A 21,221-nucleotide genomic window follows, 5' to 3' on the forward strand; every position below is an offset into this window, starting at 1 on the left:
TAAAAATGGTACCTCACTTGTGTGGGTAGGCTTAGCGCCCGCGACAGGATATGCCCCAAAACACAACGTGGACACATCACAGAAAACAGAGCTGTTTTTTGCAAAGTGCCTACCTGTAGATTTTGGCCTGTAGCTCAGCCGGCCCCTAGGGAAACCTACCAAACATGTGCATTTTTGAAAACTAGAGACCTAGGGGAATCCAAGATGGGGTGACTTGTGGGGCTCTGGCCAGGTTCTGTTACCCAGAATCCTTTACAAACCTCAAAATTTGGATAAAAAACACATTTTCCTCACATTTCGGTGACAGAAAGTTTTGGAATCTGAGAGGAGCCACAAATTTCCTTCCACCCAGCGTTCCCCCAAGTCTCCCGATATAAATGGTACCTCACTTGTGTGGGTAGGCCTAGCACCCGCGACAGGATATGCCCCAAAACACAACGTGGACACATCACACAAAACAGAGCTGTTTTTTGCAAAGTGCCCACCTGTAGATTTTGGCCTCTAGCTCAGCCGGCACCTAGGGAACCTACCAAACCTGTGCATTTCTGAAAACTAGAGACCTAGGGGAATCCAAGATGGGGTGACTTGTGGGGCTCTGACCAGGTTCTGTTACCCATAATTCTTTGCAAACCTCACAATTTGGCTAAAAAACATATTTTCCTCACATTTCGGTGACAGAAAGTCCTGGAATCTGAGAGGAGCCACAAATTTCCTTCCACCCAGCGTTCCCCCAAGTATTCCGATAAAAGTGATACCTCACTTATGTGGGTAGTCCTAGCGCCCGCGAGAGGAAATGTCCCAAAACACAAAGTGGGCACATTCCATTTTTTGACAGAAAACAGAGCTGTTTTTTGCAAAGTGCCTACCTGTAGATTTTGGCCTCTAGCTCAGCCGGCACCTAGGGAAACCTACCAAACCTGTGCATTTTTGAAAACTAGAGACCTAGGGGAATCCAAGATGGGGTGACTTGTGGGGCTCTGAGCAGGTTCTGTTACCCATAATCCTTTGCAAACCTCACAATTTGGCTAAAAAAACATATTTTCCTCACATTTCGGTGACAGAAAGTCCTGGAATCTGAGAGGAGCCACAAATTTCCTTCCACCCAGCGTTCCCCCAAGTATTCCAATAAAAGTGATACCTCACTTGTGTGGGTAGTCCTAGCGCCCGTGAGAGGAAATGTCCCAAAACACAAAGTGGGCACATTCCTTTTTTTGACAGAAAACAGAGCTGTTTTTTGCAAAGTGCCTACCTGTAGATTTTGGCCTCTAGGTCAGCCGGCACCTAGGGAAACCTACCAAACCTGTGCATTTCTGAAAACTAGAGACCTAGGGGAATCCAAGATGGGGTGCCTTGTGGGGCTCTGACCAGGTTCTGTTACCCATAATCCTTTGCAAACCTCACAATTTGGCTAAAAAAACATATTTTCCTCACATTTCGGTGACAGAAAGTTCTGGAATCTGAGAGGAGCCACAAATTTCCTTCCACCCAGCATTTCCCCAAGTCTCCCGATAAAAATGGTACCTCACTTGTGTGGGTAGACCTAGCGCCCGCGACAGGATATGCCCCAAAACACAACGTGGACACATCACACAAAACAGAGCTGTTTTTTGCAATGTGCCCACCTGTAGATTTTGGCCTCTAGCTCAGCCGGCACCTAGGGAAACCTACCAAACCTGTGCATTTCTGAAAACTAGAGACCTAGGGGAATCCAAGATGGGGTGACTTGTGGGGCTCTGACCAGGTTCTGTTACCCATAATCCTTTGCAAACCTCACAATTTGGCTAAAAAAACATATTTTCCTCACATTTCGGTGACAGAAAGTCCTGGAATCTGAGAGGAGCCACAAATTTCCTACCACCCAGCGTTTCCCCTAGTCTCCCGATAAAAATGGTACCTCACTTGTGTGGGTAGACCTAGCGCCCGCAACAGGATATGCCCCAAAACACAACGTGGACACATCACACAAAACAGAGCTGTTTTTTGCAAAGTGCCTACCTGTAGATTTTGGCCTCTAGCTCAGCCGGCACCTAGGGAAACCTACCAAACCTGTGCATTTTTGAAAACTAGAGACCTAGGGGAATCCAAGATGGGGTGACATGTGGGGCTCTGACCAGGTTCTGTTATCCATAATCCTTTGCAAACCTCACAATTTGGCTAAAAAAACATATTTTCCTCACATTTCGGTGACAGAAAGTTCTGGAATCTGAGAGGAGCCACAAATTTCCTTCCACCCAGCGTTCCCCCAAGTATTCCGATAAAAATGGTACCTCACTTGTGTGGGTAGGCTTAGCGCCCGCGACAGGATATGCCCCAAAACACAACGTGGACACATCACAGAAAACAGAGCTGTTTTTTGCAAAGTGCCTACCTGTAGATTTTGGCCTGTAGCTCAGCCGGCCCCTAGGGAAACCTACCAAACCTGTGCATTTTTGAAAACTAGAGACCTAGGGGAATCCAAGATGGGGTGACTTGTGGGGCTCTGACCAGGTTCTGTTACCCAGAATCCTTTGCAAACCTCAAAAGTTGGCTAAAAAAACATATTTTCCTCACATTTCTGTGACAGAAAGTTTTGGAATCTGAGAGGAGCCACAAATTTCCTTCCACCCAGCGTTCCCCCAAGTCTCCCGATATAAATGGTACCTCACTTGTGTGGGTAGGCCTAGCGCTCGCAACAGGATATGCCCCAAAACACAACGTGGACACATCACAGAAAACAGAGCAGTTTTTTGCAAAGTGCCTACCTGTAGATTTTGGACTGTAGCTCAGCCGGCACCTAGGGAAACCTACCAAACCTGTGCATTTTTTAAAACTAGAGACCTAGGGGAATCCAAGATGGGGTGACTTGTGGGGCTCTGCCCAGGTTCTGTTACCCAGAATCCTTTGCAAACCTCAAAATTTGGCTAAAAAAAACATATTTTCCTCACATTTCGGGGACAGAAAGTTCTGGAATCTGAGAGGAGCCACAAATTTCCTTCCACCCAGCGTTCCCCCAAGTATTCTGATAAAAATGGTACCTCACTTGTGTGGGTAGACCTAGCGCCCGCAACAGGATATGCCCCAAAACACAACGTGGACACATCACACAAAACAGAGCTGTTTTTTGCAAAGTGCCTACCTGTAGATTTTGACCTCTAGCTCAGCCGGCACCTAGGGAAACCTACCAAATCTGTGCATTTCTTAAAACTAGAGACCTAGGGGAATCCAAGATAGGGTGACTTGTGGGGCTCTGACCAGGTTCTGTTACCCAGAATCCTTTGCAAACCTCAAAATTGGGCTAAAAAAACAAATTTTCCTCACAATTCGGTTACAGAAAGTTCTGGAATCTGAGAGGAGCCACAAATTTCCTTCCACCCAGCGTTCCCCTAAGTATTCCGATAAAAATGATACCTCACTTGTGTGGGTAGTCTTGGCGCCCGCGACAGGAAATGTTCCAAAACACAAAGTGGGCACATCCCATTTTTTGACAGAAAACAGAGCTGTTTTTTGCAAAGTGCCTACCTGTAGATTTTGGCCTCTAGCTCAGCCGGCACCTAGGGAAACCTACCAAACCTGTGCATTTTTGAAAACTAGAGACCTAGGGGAATCCAAGATGGGGTGACTTGTGGGGCTCTGACCAGGTTCTGTTACCCATAATCCTTTGCAAACCTCACAATTTGGCTAAAAAAACATATTTTCCTCACATTTCGGTGACAGAAAGTTCTGGAATCTGAGAGGAGCCACAAATTTCCTTCCACCCAGCGTTCCCCCAAGTATTCCGATAAAAATGATACCTCACTTGTGTGGGTAGTCCTAGCGCCCGCGACAGGAAATGTTCCAAAACACAAAGTGGGCACATCCCATTTTTTTTTACAGAAAACAGAGCTGTTTTTTGCAATGTGCCTACCTGTAGATTTTGGCCTCTAGCTCAGCCGCCACCTAGGGAAACCTGCCAAACCTGAGCATTTTTGAAAACTAGAGACCTAGGGGAATCCAAGATGGGGTGACTTGTGGGGTCTGACCAGGTTCTTTTACCCAGAATCCTTTGCAAACCTCAAAATATGGCTAAATAAACATATTTTCCTCACATTTCGGTGACAGAAAGTTCTGGAATCTGAGAGGAGCCACAAATTTCCTTCCACCCACCGTTCCCCCAAGTCTCCCGATAAAAATGGTACCTCACTTGTGTGGGTAGGCTTAGCGCCCGCGACAGGATATGCCCCAAAACACAACGTGGACACATCACAGAAAACAGAGCTGTTTTTGGCAAAGTGCCTACCTGTAGATTTTGGCCTGTAGCTCAGCCGGCCCCTAGGGAAACCTACCAAACCTGTGCATTTTTTAAAACTAGAGTTCTAGGGGAATCCAAGATGGGGTGACTTGTGGGGCCCTGGCCAGGTTCTGTTACCCAGAATCCTTTGCAAACCTCAAAATTTGGCTAAAAAAACACATTTTCCTCACATTTCGGTGACAGAAAGTTCTGGAATCTGAGAGGAGCCACAAATTTCCTTCCACCCAGCGTTCCCCCAAGTCTCCCGATATAAATGGTACCTCACTTGTGTGGGTAGGCCTAGCGCTCGCAACAGGATATGCCCCAAAACACAACGTGGACACATCACAGAAAACAGAGCTGTTTTTTGCAAAGTGCCTACCTGTAGATTTTGGCCTCTAGCTCAGCCGGCACCTAGGGAAACCTACCAAACCTGTGCATTTTTGAAAACTAGAGACCTAGGGGAATTTAAGATGGGGTGACTTGTGGGGCTCTGACCAGCTTCTGTTACCCAGAATCCTTTGCAAAACTCAAAATATGGCTAAAAAAACATATTTTCCTCATATTTCGGTGACAGAAAGTTCTGGAATCTGAGAGGAGACATAAATTTCCTTCCACCCACCGTTCCCCCAAGTCTCCCGATAAAAATGGTACCTCACTTGTGTGGGTAGGCTTAGCGCCCGCGACAGGATATGCCCCAAAACACAACGTGGACACATCACAGAAAACAGAGCTGTTTTTGGCAAAGTGCGTACCTGTAGATTTTGGCCTGTAGCTCAGCCGGCCCCTAGGGAAACCTACCAAACTTGTGCATTTTTGAAAACTAGAGACCTAGGGGAATCAAAGATGGGGTGACTTGTGGGGCTCTGACCAGGTTTTGTTACCCAGAATCCTTTGCCAACCTCAGAATTTGGCTAAAAAAACACATTTTCCTCACATTTCGGTGACAGAAAGTTCTGGAATCTGAGAGGAGACACAAATTTCCTTCCACCCAGCGTTCCCCCAAGTCTTCCGATAAAAATGATACCTCACTTGTGTGGGTAGTCCTAGCTCCCGTGAGAGGAAATGTCACAAAACACAAAGTGGGCACATTCCTTTTTTTGACAGAAAACAGAGCTGTTTTTTGCAAAGTGCCTACCTGTAGATTTTGGCCTCTAGCTCAGCCGGCACCTAGGGAAACCTACCAAACCTGTGCATTTCTGAAAACTAGAGACCTAGGGGAATCCAGGATGGGGTGACTTGTGGGGCTCTGACCAGGTTCTGTTACCCAAAATCCTTTGCAAACCTCAAAATTTGGCTAAAAAAACCTATTTTCCTCACATTTCGGTGACAGAAAGTTCTGGAATCTGAGAGGAACCACAAATTTCCTTCCACCCAGCGTTTCCCCAAGTCTCCCGATAAAAATGGTACCTCACTTGTGTGGGTAGACCTAGCGCCCGCGACAGGATATGCCCCAAAACACAACGTGGACACATCACACAAAACAGAGCTGTTTTTTGCAAAGTGCCTACCTGTAGATTTTGGCTTCTAGCTCAGCCGGCACCTAGGGAAACCTAACAAATCTGTGCATTTCTTAAAACTAGAGACCTAGGGGAATCCAAGATGGGGTGACTTGTGGGGCTCTGACCAGGTTCTGTTACCCAGAATCCTTTGCAAACCTCAAAATATGGCTAAAAAAACATATTTTCCTCACATTTCGGTGACAGAAAGTTCTGGAATCTGAGAGGAGCCACAAATTTCCTTCCACCCAGCGTTTCCCCAAGTCTCCCGATAAAAATGGTACCTCACTTGTGTGGGTAGACCTAGCGCCCGCGACAGGATATGCCCCAAAACACAACGTGGACACATCACACAAAACAGAGCTGTTTTTTGCAAAGTGCCTACCTGTAGATTTTGGCCTCTACCTCAGCCGGCACCTAGGGAAACCTAACAAATCTGTGCATTTCTTAAAACTAGAGACCTAGGGGAATCCAAGATGGGGTGACTTGTGGGGCTCTGACCAGGTTCTGTTACCCAGAATCCTTTGCAAACCTCAAAATTTGGCTACAAAAACACATTTTCCTCACAATTCGGTGACAGAAAGTTCTGGAATCTGAGAGGAGCCACAAATTTCCTTCCACCCAGCGTTCCCCCAAGTATTCTGATAAAAATGATACCTCACTTGTGTGGGTAGTCCTAGCGCCCGCGACAGGAAATGTTCCAAAACACAAAGTGGGCACATCCCATTTTTTCACAGAAAACAGAGCTGTTTTTTGCAAAGTGCCTACCTGTAGATTTTGGCCTCTAGCTCAGCCGGCACCTAGGGAAACCTACCAAACCTGTGCATTTTTGAAAACTAGAGACCTAGGGGAATCCAAGATGGGGTGACTTGTGGGGTCTGACCAGGTTCTTTTACCCAGAATCCTTTGCAAACCTCAAAATATGGCTAAATAAACATATTTTCCTCACATTTCGGTGACAGAAAGTTCTGGAATCTGAGAGGAGCCACAAATTTCCTTCCACCCACCGTTCCCCCAAGTCTCCCGATAAAAATGGTACCTCACTTGTGTGGGTAGGCTTAGCGCCCGCGACAGGATATGCCCCAAAACACAACGTGGACACATCACAGAAAACAGAGCTGTTTTTTGCAAAGTGCCTACCTGTAGATTTTGGCCTGTAGCTCAGCCGGCCCCTAGGGAAACCTACCAAACCTGTGCATTTTTGAAAACTAGAGACCTAGGGGAATCCAAGATGGGGTGACTTGTGGGGCTCTGACCAGGTTCTGTTACCCAGAATCCTTTGCAAACCTCAAAAGTTGGCTAAAAAAACATATTTTCCTCACATTTCTGTGACAGAAAGTTTTGGAATCTGAGAGGAGCCACAAATTTCCTTCCACCCAGCGTTCCCCCAAGTCTCCCGATATAAATGGTACCTCACTTGTGTGGGTAGGCCTAGCGCTCGCAACAGGATATGCCCCAAAACACAACGTGGACACATCACAGAAAACAGAGCTGTTTTTTGCAAAGTGCCTACCTGTAGATTTTGGACTGTAGCTCAGCCGGCACCTAGGGAAACCTACCAAATCTGTGCATTTCTTAAAACTAGAGACCTAGGGGAATCCAAGATAGGGTGACTTGTGGGGCTCTGACCAGGTTCTGTTACCCAGAATCCTTTGCAAACCTCAAAATTTGGCTAAAAAAAACACATTTTCCTCACAATTCGGTGACAGAAAGTTCTGGAATCTGAGAGGAGCCACAAATTTCCTTCCACCCAGCGTTCCCCTAAGTATTCAGATAAAAATTATACCTCACTTGTGTGGGTAGTCTTAGCGCCCGCGACAGGAAATGTTCCAAAACACAAAGTGGGCACATCCCATTTTTTGACAGAAAACAGAGCTGTTTTTTGCAAAGTGCCTACCTGTAGATTTTGGCCTCTAGCTCAGCCGGCACCTAGGGAAACCTACCAAACCTGTGCATTTTTGAAAACTAGAGACCTAGGGGAATCTAAGATGGGGTGACTTGTGGGGCTCTGACCAGGTTCTGTTACCCATAATCCTTTGCAAACCTCACAATTTAGCTAAAAAAACATATTTTCCTCACATTTCGGTGACAGAAAGTTCTGGAATCTGAGAGGAGCCACAAATTTCCTTCCACCCAGCGTTCCCCCAAGAATTCTGATAAAAATGATACCTCACTTGTGTGGGTAGTCCTAGCGCCCGCGACAGGAAATGTTCCAAAACACAAAGTGGGCACATCCCATTTTTTTTTACAGAAAACAGAGCTGTTTTTTGCAATGTGCCTACCTGTAGATTTTGGCCTCTAGCTCAGCCGCCACCTAGGGAAACCTGCCAAACCTGTGCATTTTTGAAAACTAGAGACCTAGGGGAATCCAAGATGGGGTGACTTGTGGGGTCTGACCAGGTTCTTTTACCCAGAATCCTTTGCAAACCTCAAAATATGGCTAAATAAACATATTTTCCTCACATTTCGGTGACAGAAAGTTCTGGAATCTGAGAGGAGCCACAAATTTCCTTCCACCCAGCGTTCCCCCAAGTCTCCCGATATAAATGGTACCTCACTTGTGTGGGTAGGCCTAGCGCTCGCAACAGGATATGCCCCAAAACACAACGTGGACACATCACAGAAAACAGAGCTGTTTTTGGCAAAGTGCCTACCTGTAGATTTTGGCCTGTAGCTCAGCCGGCCCCTAGGGAAACCTACCAAACCTGTGCATTTTTTAAAACTAGAGACCTAGGGGAATCCAAGATGGGGTGACTTGTGGGGCTCTGGCCAGGTTCTGTTACCCAGAATCCTTTGCAAACCTCAAAATTTGGCTAAAAAAACACATTTTCCTCACATTTCAGTGACAGAAAGTTCTGGAATCTGAGAGGAGCCACAAATTTCCTTCCACCCAGCGTTCCCCCAAGTCTCCCGATATAAATGGTACCTCACTTGTGTGGGTAGGCCTAGCGCTCGCAACAGGATATGCCCCAAAACACAACGTGGACACATCACAGAAAACAGAGCTGTTTTTGGCAAAGTGCCTACCTGTAGATTTTGGCCTGTAGCTCAGCCGGCCCCTAGGGAAACCTACCAAACCTGTGCATTTTTTAAAACTAGAGACCTAGGGGAATCCAAGATGGGGTGACTTGTGGGGTCTGACCAGATTCTTTTACCCAGAATCCTTTGCAAACCTCAAAATATGGCTAAAAAAACATATTTTCCTCACATTTCGGTGACAGAAAGTTCTGGAATCTGAGAGGAGCCACAAATTTCCTTCCACCCAGCGTTTCCCCAAGTCTCCCGATAAAAATGGTACCTCACTTGTGTGGGTAGACCTAGCGCCCGCGACAGGATATGCCCCAAAACACAACGTGGACACATCACACAAAACAGAGCTGTTTTTTGCAAAGTGCCTACCTGTAGATTTTGGCTTCTAGCTCAGCCGGCACCTAGGGAAACCTAACAAATCTGTGCATTTCTTAAAACTAGAGACCTAGGGGAATCCAAGATGTGGTGACTTGTGGGGCTCTGACCAGGTTCTGTTACCCAGAATCCTTTGCAAACCTCAAAATATGGCTAAAAAAACATATTTTCCTCACATTTCGGTGACAGAAAGTTCTGGAATCTGAGAGGAGCCACAAATTTCCTTCCACCCAGCGTTTCCCCAAGTCTCCCGATATAAATGGTACCTCACTTGTGTGGGCAGACCTAGCGCCCGCGACAGGATATGCCCCAAAACACAACGTGGACACATCACACAAAACAGAGCTGTTTTTTGCAAAGTGCCTACCTGTAGATTTTGGCCTCTAGCTCAGCCGGCACCTAGGGAAACCTAACAAATCTGTGCATTTCTTAAAACTAGAGACCTAGGGGAATCCAAGATGGGGTGACTTGTGGGGCTCTGCCCAGGTTCTGTTACCCAGAATCCTTTGCAAACCTCAAAATATGGCTAAAAAAACATATTTTCCTCACATTTCGGTGACAGAAAGTTCTGGAATCTGAGAGGAGCCACAAATTTCCTTCCACCCAGCGTTTCCCCAAGTCTCCCGATAAAAATGGTACCTCACTTGTGTGGGTAGACCTAGCGCCCGCGACAGGATATGCCCCAAAACACAACGTGGACACATCACACAAAACAGAGCTGTTTTTTGCAAAGTGCCTACCTGTAGATTTTGGCCTCTAGCTCAGCCGGCACCTAGGGAAACCTAACAAATCTGTGCATTTCTTAAAACTAGAGACCTAGGGGAATCCAAGATGGGGTGACTTGTGGGGCTCTGACCAGGTTCTGTTACCCAGAATCCTTTGCAAACCTCAAAATTTGGCTAAAAAAACACATTTTCCTCACAATTCGGTGACAGAAAGTTCTGGAATCTGAGAGGAGCCACAAATTTCCTTCCACCCAGCGTTCCCCCAAGTATTCCGATAAAAATGATACCTCACTTGTGTGGGTAGTCCTAGCGCCCGCGACAGGAAATGTTCCAAAACACAAAGTGGGCACATCCCATTTTTTCACAGAAAACAGAGCTGTTTTTTGCAAAGTGCCTACCTGTAGATTTTGGCCTCTACCTCAGCCGGCACCTAGGGAAACCTACCAAACCTGTGCATTTTTGAAAACTAGAGACCTAGGGGAATTTAAGATGGGGTGACTTGTGGGGCTCTGACCAGCTTCTGTTACCCAGAATCCTTTGCAAAACTCAAAATATGGCTAAAAAAACATATTTTCCTCATATTTCGGTGACAGAAAGTTCTGGAATCTGAGAGGAGACACAAATTTCCTTCCACCCACCGTTCCCCCAAGTCTCCCGATAAAAATGGTACCTCACTTGTGTGGGTAGGCTTAGCGCCCGCGACAGGATATGCCCCAAAACACAACGTGGACACATCACAGAAAACAGAGCTGTTTTTGGCAAAGTGCCTACCTGTAGATTTTGGCCTGTAGCTCAGCCGGCCCCTAGGGAAACCTACCAAACTTGTGCATTTTTGAAAACTAGAGACCTAGGGGAATCAAAGATGGGGTGACTTGTGGGGCTCTGACCAGGTTGTGTTACCCAGAATCCTTTGCCAACCTCAGAATTTGGCTAAAAAAACACATTTTCCTCACATTTCGGTGACAGAAAGTTCTGGAATCTGAGAGGAGACACAAATTTCCTTCCACCCAGCGTTCCCCCAAGTCTTCCGATAAAAATGATACCTCACTTGTGTGGGTAGTCCTAGCTCCCGCGAGAGGAAATGTCCCAAAACACAAAGTGGGCACATTCCTTTTTTTGACAGAAAACAGAGCTGTTTTTTGCAAAGTGCCTACCTGTAGATTTTGGCCTCTAGCTCAGCCGGCACCTAGGGAAACCTACCAAACCTGTGCATTTCTGAAAACTAGAGACCTAGGGGAATCCAAGATGGGGTGACTTGTGGGGCTCTGACCAGGTTCTGTTACCCAGAATCCTTTGCAAACCTCAAAATATGGCTAAAAAAACATATTTTCCTCACATTTCGGTGACAGAAAGTTCTGGAATCTGAGAGGAGCCACAAATTTCCTTCCACCCAGCGTTTCCCCAAGTCTCCCGATAAAAATGGTACCTCACTTGTGTGGGTAGACCTAGCGCCCGCGACAGGATATGCCCCAAAACACAACGTGGACACATCACACAAAACAGAGCTGTTTTTTGCAAAGTGCCTACCTGTAGATTTTGGCCTCTAGCTCAGCCGGCACCTAGGGAAACCTACCAAACCTGTGCATTTCTGAAAACTAGAGACCTAGGGGAATCCAAGATGGGGTGACTTGTGGGGCTCTGACCAGGTTCTGTTACCCAGAATCCTTTGCAAACCTCAAAATATGGCTAAATAAACATATTTTCCTCACATTTCGGTGACAGAAAGTTCTGGAATCTGAGAGGAGCCACAAATTTCCTTCCACCCAGCGTTCCCCCAAGTCTCCCGATATAAATGGTACCTCACTTGTGTGGGTAGGCCTAGCGCTCGCAACAGGATATGCCCCAAAACACAACGTGGACACATCACAGAAAACAGAGCTGTTTTTTGCAAAGTGCCTACCTGTAGATTTTGGCTTCTAGCTCAGCCGGCACCTAGGGAAACCTAACAAATCTGTGCATTTCTTAAAACTAGAGACCTAGGGGAATCCAAGATAGGGTGACTTGTGGGGTTCTGACCAGGTTCTGTTACCCAGAATCCTTTGCAAACCTCAAAATTTGGCTAAAAAAACACATTTTCCTCACAATTCGGTGACAGAAAGTTCTGGAATCTGAGAGGAGCCACAAATTTCCTTCCACCCAGCGTTCCCCCAAGTATTCAGATAAAAATGATACCTCACTTGTGTGGGTAGTCCTAGCGCCCGCAACAGGAAATGTTCCAAAACACAAAGTGGGCACATCCCATTTTTTCACAGAAAACAGAGCTGTTTTTTGCAAAGTGCCTACCTGTAGATTTTGGCCTCTAGCTCAGCCGGCACCTAGGGAAACCTACCAAACCTGTGCATTTTTGAAAACTAGAGACCTAGGGGAATCCAAGATGGGGTGACTTGTGGGGCTCTGACCAGGTTCTGTTACCCAGAATCCTTTGCAAACCTCAAAATATGGCTAAAAAAAAATATTTTCCTCACATTTCGGTGACAGAAAGTTCTGGAATCGGAGAGGAGCCACAAATTTCCTTCCACCCACTGTTCCCCCAAGTCTCCCGGTAAAAATGGTACCTCACTTGTGTGGGTAGGCTTAGCGCCCGCGACAGGATATGCCCCAAAACACAACGTGGACACATCACAGAAAACAGAGCTGTTTTTGGCAAAGTGCCCACCTGTAGATTTTTGCCTGTAGCTCAGCCGGCCCCTAGGGAAACCTACCAAACCTGTGCATTTTTTAAAACTAGAGACCTAGGGGAATCCAAGATGGGGTGACTTGTGGGGCTCTGACCAGGTTCTGTTACCCAGAATCCTTTGCAAACCTCAGAATTTGGCTAAAAAAACACATTTTCCTCACATTTCGGTGACAGAAAGTTCTGGAATCTGAGAGGAGACACAAATTTCCTTCCACCCAGCGTTCCCCCAAGTCTTCCGATAAAAATGATACCTCACTTGTGTGGGTAGTCCTAGCGCCCGCGAGAGGAAATGTCCCAAAACACAAAGTGGGCACATTCCTTTTTTTGACAGAAAACAGAGCTGTTTTTTGCAAAGTGCCTACCTGTAGATTTTGGCCTCTAGCTCAGCCGGCACCTAGGGAAACCTACCAAACCTGTGCATTTCTGAAAACTAGAGACCTAGGGGAATCCAAGATCGGGTGCCTTGTGGGGCTCTGACCAGGTTCTGTTACCCAGAATCCTTTGCAAACCTCAAAATTTGGCTAAAAAAACATATTTTCCTCACATTTCGGTGACAGAAAGTTCTGGAATCTGAGAGGAGCCACAAATTTCCTTCCACCCAGCGTTTCCCCAAGTCTCCCGATAAAAATGGTACCTCACGTGTGGGTAGACCTAGCGCCCGCGACAGGATATGCCCCAAAACACAACGTGGACACATCACACAAAACAGAGCTGTTTTTTGCAAAGTTCCCACCTGTAGATTTTGGCCTCTAGCTCAGCCGGCACCTAGGGAAACCTACCAAACCTGTGCATTTCTGAAAACTAGAGACCTAGGGGAATCCAAGATGGGGTGACTTGTGGGGCTCTGACCAGGTTCTGTTACCCATAATTCTTTGCAAACCTCACAATTTGGCTAAAAAACATATTTTCCTCATATTTCGGTGACAGAAAGTCCTGGAATCTGAGAGGAGCCACAAATTTCCTTCCACCCAGCGTTCCCCCAAGTATTCCGATAAAAGTGATACCTCACTTGTGTGGGTAGTCCTAGCGCCCGCGAGAGGAAATGTCCCAAAACACAAAGTGGGCACATTCCATTTTTTGACAGAAAACAGAGCTGTTTTTTGCAAAGTGCCTACCTGTAGATTTTGGCCTCTAGCTCAGCCGGCACCTAGGGAAACGTACCAAACCTGTGCATTTTTGAAAACTAGAGACCTAGGGGAATCCAAGATGGGGTGACTTGTGGGGCTCTGACCAGGTTCTGTTACCCATAATCCTTTGCAAACCTCACAATTTGGCTAAAAAAACATATTTTCCTCACATTTCGGTGACAGAAAGTCCTGGAATCTGAGAGGAGCCACAAATTTCCTTCCACCCAGCGTTTCCCCAAGTCTCCCGATAAAAATGGTACCTCACTTGTGTGGGTAGACCTAGCGCCCGCGACAGGATATGCCCCAAAACACAACGTGGACACATCACACAAAACAGAGCTGTTTTTTGCAAAGTGCCCACCTGTAGATTTTGGCCTCTAGCTCAGCCGGCACCTAGGGAAACCTACCAAACCTGTGCATTTCTGAAAACTAGAGACCTAGGGGAATCCAAGATGGGGTGACTTGTGGGGCTCTGACCAGGTTCTGTTACCCATAATCCTTTGCAAACCTCACAATTTGGCTAAAAAAACATATTTTCCTCACATTTCGGTGACAGAAAGTCCTGGAATCTGAGAGGAGCCACAAATTTCCTACCACCCAGCGTTTCCCCTAGTCTCCCGATAAAAATGGTACCTCACTTGTGTGGGTAGACCTAGCGCCCTCAACAGGATATGCCCCAAAACACAACGTGGACACATCACACAAAACAGAGCTGTTTTTTGCAAAGTGCCTACCTGTAGATTTTGACCTCTAGCTCAGCCGGCACCTAGGGAAACCTACCAAATCTGTGCATTTCTTAAAACTAGAGACCTAGGGGAATCCAAGATAGGGTGACTTGTGGGGCTCTGACCAGGTTCTGTTACCCAGAATCCTTTGCAAACCTCAAAATTTGGCTAAAAAAACACATTTTCCTCACAATTCGGTGACAGAAAGTTCTGGAATCTGAGAGGAGCCACAAATTTCCTTCCACCCAGCGTTCCCCTAAGTATTCTGATAAAAATGATACCTCACTTGTGTGGGTAGTCTTAGCGCCCGCGACAGGAAATGTTCCAAAACACAAAGTGGGCACATCCCATTTTTTGACAGAAAACAGAGCTGTTTTTTGCAAAGTGCCTACCTGTAGATTTTGGCCTCTAGCTCAGCCGGCACCTAGGGAAACCTACCAAACCTGTGCATTTTTGAAAACTAGAGACCTAGGGGAATCCAAGATGGGGTGACTTGTGGGGCTCTGACCAGGTTCTGTTACCCATAATCCTTTGCAAACCTCACAATTTGGCTAAAAAAACATATTTTCCTCACATTTCGGTGACAGAAAGTTCTGGAATCGGAGAGGAGCCACAAATTTCCTTCCACCCAGCGTTCCCCCAAGTATTCCGATAAAAATGATACCTCACTTGTGTGGGTAGTCCTAGCGCCCGCGACAGGAAATGTTCCAAAACACAAAGTGGGCACATCCCATTTTTTTTACAGAAAACAGAGCTGTTTTTTGCAGTGTGCCTACCTGTAGATTTTGGCATCTAGCTCAGCCGTCACCTAGGGAAACCTGCCAAACCTGTGCATTTTTGAAAACTAGAGACCTAGGGGAATCCAAGATGGGGTGACTTGTGGGGTCTGACCAGGTTCTTTTACCCAGAATCCTTTGCAAACCTCAAAATATGGCTAAATAAACATATTTTCCTCACATTTCGGTGACAGAAAGTTCTGGAATCTGAGAGGAGCCACAAATTTCCTTCCACCCACCGTTCCCCCAAGTCTCCCGATAAAAATGGTACCTCACTTGTGTGGGTAGGCTTAGCGCCCGCGACAGGATATGCCCCAAAACACAACGTGGACACATCACAGAAAACAGAGCTGTTTTTGGCAAAGTGCCTACCTGTAGATTTTGCCTGTAGCTCAGCCGGCCCCTAGGGAAACCTACCAAACCTGTGCATTTTTTAAAACTAGAGACCTAGGGGAATCCAAGATGGGGTGACTTGTGGGGCTCTGGCCAGGTTCTGTTACCCAGAATCCTTTACAAACCTCAAAATTTGGATAAAAAACACATTTTCCTCACATTTCGGTGACAGAAAGTTCTGGAATCTGAGAGGAGCCACAAATTTCCTTCCACCCAGCGTTCCCCCAAGTCTCCCGATATAAATGGTACCTCACTTGTGTGGGTAGACCTAGCGCCCGCGACAGGATATGCCCCAAAACACAACGTGGACACATCACACAAAACAGAGCTGTTTTTTGCAAAGTGCCCACCTGTAGATTTTGGCCTCTAGCTCAGCCGGCACCTAGGGAAACCTACCAAACCTGTGCATTTCTGAAAACTAGAGACCTAGGGGAATCCAAGATGGGGTGACTTGTGGGGCTCTGACCAGGTTCTGTTACCCATAATTCTTTGCAAACCTCACAATTTGGCTAAAAAACATATTTTCCTCACATTTCGGTGACAGAAAGTCCTGGAATCTGAGAGGAGCCACAAATTTCCTTCCACCCAGCGTTCCCCCAAGTATTCCGATAAAAGTGATACCTCACTTGTGTGGGTAGTCCTAGCGCCCGCGAGAGGAAATGTCCCAAAACACAAAGTGGGCACATTCCATTTTTTGACAGAAAACAGAGCTGTTTTTTGCAAAGTGCCTACCTGTAGATTTTGGCCTCTAGCTCAGCCGGCACCTAGGGAAACCTACCAAACTTGTGCATTTTTGAAAACTAGAGACCTAGGGGAATCCAAGATGGGGTGACTTGTGGGGCTCTGAGCAGGTTCTGTTACCCATAATCCTTTGCAAACCTCACAATTTGGCTAAAAAAACATATTTTCCTCACATTTCGGTGACAGAAAGTCCTGGAATCTGAGAGGAGCCACAAATTTCCTTCCACCCAGCGTTCCCCCAAGTATTCCGATAAAAGTGATACCTCACTTGTGTGGGTAGTCCTAGCGCCCGTGAGAGGAAATGTCCCAAAACACAAAGTGGGCACATTCCTTTTTTTGACAGAAAACAGAGCTGTTTTTTGCAAAGTGCCTACCTGTAGATTTTGGCCTCTAGCTCAGCCGGCACCTAGGGAAACCTACCAAACCTGTGCATTTCTGAAAACTAGAGACCTAGGGGAATCCAAGATGGGGTGCCTTGTGGGGCTCTGACCAGGTTCTGTTACCCATAATCCTTTGCAAACCTCACAATTTGGCTAAAAAAACATATTTTCCTCACATTTCGGTGACAGAAAGTTCTGGAATCTGAGAGGAGCCACAAATTTCCTTCCACCCAGTGTTTCCCCAAGTCTCCCGATAAAAATGGTACCTCACTTGTGTGGGTAGACCTAGCGCCCGCGACAGGATATGCCCCAAAACACAACGTGGACACATCACACAAAACAGAGCTGTTTTTTGCAAAGTGCCCACCTGTAGATTTTGGCCTCTAGCTCAGCCGGCACCTAGGGAAACCTACCAAACCTGTGCATTTCTGAAAACTAGAGACCTAGGGGAATCCAAGATGGGGTGACTTGTCGGGCTCTGACCAGGTTCTGTTACCCATAATCCTTTGCAAACCTCACAATTTGGCTAAAAAAACATATTTTCCTCACATTTCGGTGACAGAAAGTCCTGGAATCTGAGAGGAGCCACAAATTTCCTACCACCCAGCGTTTCCCCTAGTCTCCCGATAAAAATGGTACCTCACTTGTGTGGGTAGACCTAGCGCCCGCAACAGGATATGCCCCAAAACACAACGTGGACACATCACACAAAACAGAGCTGTTTTTTGCAAAGTGCCTACCTGTAGATTTTGACCTCTAGCTCAGCCGGCACCTAGGGAAACCTACCAAATCTGTGCATTTCTTAAAACTAGAGACCTAGGGGAATCCAAGATAGGGTGACTTGTGGGGCTCTGACCAGGTTCTGTTACCCAGAATCCTTTGCAAACCTCAAAATTTGGCTAAAAAAACACATTTTCCTCACAATTCGGTGACAGAAAGTTCTGGAATCTGAGAGGAGCCACAAATTTCCTTCCACCCAGCGTTCCCCTAAGTATTCCGATAAAAATGATACCTCACTTGTGTGGGTAGTCTTAGCGCCCGCGACAGGAAATGTTCCAAAACACAAAGTGGGCACATCCCATTTTTTGACAGAAAACAGAGCTGTTTTTTGCAAAGTGCCTACCTGTAGATTTTGGCCTCTAGCTCAGCCGGCACCTAGGGAAACCTACCAAACCTGTGCATTTTTGAAAACTAGAGACCTAGGGGAATCCAAGATGGGGTGACTTGTGGGGCTCTGACCAGGTTCTGTTACCCATAATCCTTTGCAAACCTCACAATTTGGCTAAAAAAACATATTTTCCTCACATTTCGGTGACAGAAAGTTCTGGAATCTGAGAGGAGCCACAAATTTCCTTCCACCCAGCGTTCCCCCAAGTATTCCGATAAAAATGATACCTCACTTGTGTGGGTAGTCCTAGCGCCCGCGACAGGAAATGTTCCAAAACACAAAGTGGGCACATCCCATTTTTTTTACAGAAAACAGAGCTGTTTTTTGCAATGTGCCTACCTGTAGATTTTGGCCTCTAGCTCAGCCGTCACCTAGGGAAACCTGCCAAACCTGTGCATTTTTGAAAACTAGAGACCTAGGGGAATCCAAGATGGGGTGACTTGTGGGGTCTGACCAGGTTCTTTTACCCAGAATCCTTTGCAAACCTCAAAATATGGCTAAATAAACATATTTTCCTCACATTTCGGTGACAGAAAGTTCTGGAATCTGAGAGGAGCAACAAATTTCCTTCCACCCACCGTTCCCCCAAGTCTCCCGATAAAAATGGTACCTCACTTGTGTGGGTAGGCTTAGCGCCCGCGACAGGATATGCCCCAAAACACAACGTGGACACATCACAGAAAACAGAGCTGTTTTTGGCAAAGTGCCTACCTGTAGATTTTGCCTGTAGCTCAGCCGGCCCCTAGGGAAACCTACCAAACCTGTGCATTTTTTAAAACTAGAGACCTAGGGGAATCCAAGATGGGATGACTTGTGGGGCTCTGGCCAGGTTATGTTACCCAGAATCCTTTGCAAACCTCAAAATTTGGCTAAAAAAACACATTTTCCTCACATTTCGGTGACAGAAAGTTCTGGAATCTGAGAGGAGCCACAAATTTCCTTCCACCCAGCGTTCCCCCAAGTCTCCCGATATAAATGGTACCTCACTTGTGTGGGTAGGCCTAGCGCTCGCAACAGGATATGCCCCAAAACACAACGTGGACACATCACAGAAAACAGAGCTGTTTTTGGCAAAGTGCCTACCTGTAGATTTTGGCCTGTAGCTCAGCCGGCCCCTAGGGAAACCTACCAAACCTGTGCATTTCTTAAAACTAGAGACCTTGGGGAATCCAAGATAGGGTGACTTGTGGGGCTCTGACCAGGTTCTGTTACCCAGAATCCTTTGCAAACCTCAAAATTTGGCTAAAAAAAACACATTTTCCTCACAATTCGGTGACAGAAAGTTCTGGAATCTGAGAGGAGCCACAAATTTCCTTCCACCCAGCGTTCCCCCAAGTATTCTGATAAAAATGGTACCTCACTTGTGTGGGTAGACCTAGCGCCCGCAACAGGATATGCCCCAAAACACAACGTGGACACATCACACAAAACAGAGCTGTTTTTTGCAAAGTGCCTACCTGTAGATTTTGGCTTCTAGCTCAGCCGGCACCTAGGGAAACCTAACAAATCTGTGCATTTCTTAAAACTAGAGACCTAGGGGAATCCAAGATGGGGTGACTTGTGGGGCTCTGACCAGGTTCTGTTACCCAGAATCCTTTGCAAACCTCAAAATATGGCTAAAAAAACATATTTTCCTCACATTTCGGTGACAGAAAGTTCTGGAATCTGAGAGGAGCCACAAATTTCCTTCCACCCAGCGTTTCCCCAAGTCTCCCGATATAAATGGTATCTCACTTGTGTGGGTAGACCTAGCGCCCGCGACAGGATATGCCCCAAAACACAACGTGGACACATCACACAAAACAGAGCTGTTTTTTGCAAAGTGCCTACCTGTAGATTTTGGCCTCTAGCTCAGCCGGCACCTAGGGAAACCTAACAAATCTGTGCATTTCTTAAAACTAGAGACCTAGGGGAATCCAAGATGGGGTGACTTGTGGGGCTCTGCCCAGGTTCTGTTACCCAGAATCCTTTGCAAACCTCAAAATATGGCTAAAAAAACATATTTTCCTCACATTTCGGTGACAGAAAGTTCTGGAATCTGAGAGGAGCCACAAATTTCCTTCCACCCAGCGTTTCCCCAAGTCTCCCGATAAAAATGGTACCTCACTTGTGTGGGTAGACCTAGCGCCCGCGACAGGATATGCCCCAAAACACAACGTGGACACATCACACAAAACAGAGCTGTTTTTTGCAAAGTGCCTACCTGTAGATTTTGGCCTCTAGCTCAGCCGGCACCTAGGGAAACCTAACAAATCTGTGCATTTCTTAAAACTAGAGACCTAGGGGAATCCAAGATGGGGTGACTTGTGGGGCTCTGACCAGGTTCTGTTACCCAGAATCCTTTGCAAACCTCAAAATTTGGCTAAAAAAACACATTTTCCTCACAATTCGGTGACAGAAAGTTCTGGAATCTGAGAGGAGCCACAAATTTCCTTCCACCCAGCGTTCCCCCAAGTATTCCGATAAAAATGATACCTCACTTGTGTGGGTAGTCCTAGCGCCCGCGACAGGAAATGTTCCAAAACACAAAGTGGGCACATCCCATTTTTTCACAGAAAACAGAGCTGTTTTTTGCAAAGTGCCTACCTGTAGATTTTGGCCTCTAGCTCAGCCGGCACCTAGGGAAACCTACCAAACCTGTGCATTTTTGAAAACTAGAGACCTAGGGGAATTTAAGATGGGGAGACTTGTGGGGCTCTGACCAGCTTCTGTTACCCAGAATCCTTTGCAAAACTCAAAATATGGCTAAACAAACATATTTTCCTCATATTTCGGTGACAGAAAGTTCTGGAATCTGAGAGGAGACACAAATTTCCTTCCACCCACCGTTCCCCCAAGTCTCCCGATAAAAATGGTACCTCACTTGTGTGGGTAGGCTTAGCGCCCGCGACAGGATATGCCCCAAAACACAACGTGGACACATCACAGAAAACAGAGCTGTTTTTGGCAAAGTGCCTACCTGTAGATTTTGGCCTGTAGCTCAGCCGGCCCCTAGGGAAACCTACCAAACTTGTGCATTGTTGAAAACTAGAGACCTAGGGGAATCAAAGATGGGGTGACTTGTGGGGCTCTGACCAGGTTTTGTTACCCAGAATCCTTTGCCAACCTCAGAATTTGGCTAAAAAAACACATTTTCCTCACATTTCGGTGACAGAAAGTTCTGGAATCTGAGAGGAGCCACAAATTTCCTTCCACCCACCGTTCCCCCAAGTCTCCCGATAAAAATGGTACCTCACTTGTGTGGGTAGGCTTAGCGCCCGCGACAGGATATGCCCCAAAACACAACGTGGACACATCACAGAAAACAGAGCTGTTTTTGGCAAAGTGCCTACCTGTAGATTTTGCCTGTAGCTCAGCCG

This window comes from Pleurodeles waltl, chromosome 1_2 (genome assembly GCF_031143425.1).
Source record: "Pleurodeles waltl isolate 20211129_DDA chromosome 1_2, aPleWal1.hap1.20221129, whole genome shotgun sequence".
NCBI lineage: Eukaryota > Metazoa > Chordata > Amphibia > Caudata > Salamandridae > Pleurodeles > Pleurodeles waltl.